Source organism: Hordeum vulgare, chromosome 1H, assembly GCF_904849725.1.
Source record: "Hordeum vulgare subsp. vulgare chromosome 1H, MorexV3_pseudomolecules_assembly, whole genome shotgun sequence".
Lineage (NCBI taxonomy): Eukaryota > Viridiplantae > Streptophyta > Magnoliopsida > Poales > Poaceae > Hordeum > Hordeum vulgare.
Genome location: NC_058518.1, coordinates 233148284 through 233150223, shown reverse-complemented (window position 1 = coordinate 233150223; position 1940 = coordinate 233148284). Strand labels below are relative to the sequence as shown.

General features: G+C 48.1%; 1 pseudogene; it reads right to left on the bottom strand.

Moving 5' to 3' along the window:
* Positions 1-209: 209 nt before the first annotated feature.
* LOC123409042 lies at positions 210-756 on the bottom strand (annotated as a pseudogene).
* Positions 757-1940: the final 1184 nt, after the last annotated feature.

Sequence of the window (1940 nt, the reverse complement as noted above, 5' to 3'; positions counted from 1 at the left end):
CATTGCTTGGAGGCTTCCCTGGAGGAGGGGGCGGAAGACGCAGCTGAGAGGTGCACTTGTTGGAGTAGTGACCCTTCTGCCCACACTTGTGACAAGTAACATCTGACAGCGGACGGAACTGCACGTGAGGATTCCCTTGCTTCTGCTGATTAAACTCTGCTGGAAGGCTGGGTTGGGTGGGTGGGAAGAACCACGACCACCTGACTGCTTAAACTGCTGAGTCTGCCGAGGAGGAGGAGGAGACACCCAATTTTTCTGCTGCTTCTGGACCACCTGAGTTGAGGGCGACGAGCTGGAATCCCTGAAACGCTTCCTCGAGTTCTCCACTCTAAGCAAAGCTGCCTCAGCCCTGAGAGCCAAGTTATAGAACTTATCAAACTCATCGGGGTCGTGCAAGGCAAGGGCGAGCTGCAAGTCCTCTCTCATACCACCTCTGAACTGATAGATCTTGCTCTTCTAATCTGGAATGTCCTGCAAGGCATATCGAGCCAACTCATGGAACTCGACATTGTACTTGTACATAGAGGAACCACCTTGCTTCAAGCGTCTGAACTTCTCACGCATCTCTTCCACAAAGCTAGACGAGATATAGTGAGACCTGAAATCTTTCCAGAAATTGTCCCAACTAATCATTCTGCCTCCCCTGGAGTCCGTCAATTGCTGCCACCAACCTGCTGCCTGCCCCTTGAGCTGAAATGTTGCAAACTTGACGAAGTCCTCTGGACGGACATTGCTACACTCAAAGTGTTTGACCATGTCCTGAATCCAGTCCTCATCGTCGAATGGCTGGTCACAAGACGTGAAGGACCTCGACTGGTTCGCTAGGAATTGATACAGAGATGCAAACTGATTACCACCATGGTTGAAATTGCCCTACTGCTGATTGGTCCTCTCTTGCAACAGCTGAATTAACATCTGGGTGTTAGCATTTGTTGCAGCCATCACCGCTTGCCAAGCCTCTGCAGGAGGAGGCGGCGACGGAGGAGGAGGCGGAGGAGGTTGTGGCGGAGCATCAGCACCATCGCGATCCGGATTTTGGCGAGTTGGTGGAGCCATCCTGAAGACGGACAACACATTAGCCCACAGAATAACATTCAAGGTAATGCTGAATCAATAGGCAGAAATATCTGAACAAGAATATTTAGCAATTGCACTCGAACAAAATAGTAAGAATGCTTCCTCAACATGACTGTCGACAACATCTAATTAAAGACCACTTGCAAACCACGTATGAGCTAGAACTGTTCGGAAGAAACATATGACAGAGATTCCATCCGATATCTTCGTGGATATGATCGCACCGGCTCAAGCTTAGAGTAGCCATCCTATGCAAGGAAGTACACATGACATACGAAGTGTCCCCGAGTCGTAGCAAGCTACAAGGACTCTTAAAGACACAACGAGAACCATTGTCAGATGACCGAGAACAAACGTACCCACTGAATGTCAAATCCCAACCTCACATAATGCATCTGTCGGAAGATTATCCTATAAGTCACTACCTGATATCTCACCTATGAATTCCCAAAATATCTGGTCATGCAATCTGGTACACGGATACAAGGAGTAATATGCCACACAACTCCTATACTAACCCGTCCAGTGTATCACATCCGTCAACACATAACCAGAATCTCGGACCTTGATCTAACACAGACCCTCGTAATCTAAACGATACAAAGTGTGGCGATACATCCGGAACTCTCTGCGCCAGTACTGGAGAAGCCGGACTCCTCTCATCACTACTAGTATTGAAGCAATTACGAACATCCGCCATCCTGACATACCAAGAAATCTGAATGATGGCGATGTGCACAAGAATCCCCTGGAGCTCAACTCCCGTGAAGAAATCAAGTCACACAGGAGGCACCAAGACAAAACTCCGTCACATCGATATCATATAGATTTCAAAATATCCGCGTGATCCTAAATGTTTTTGG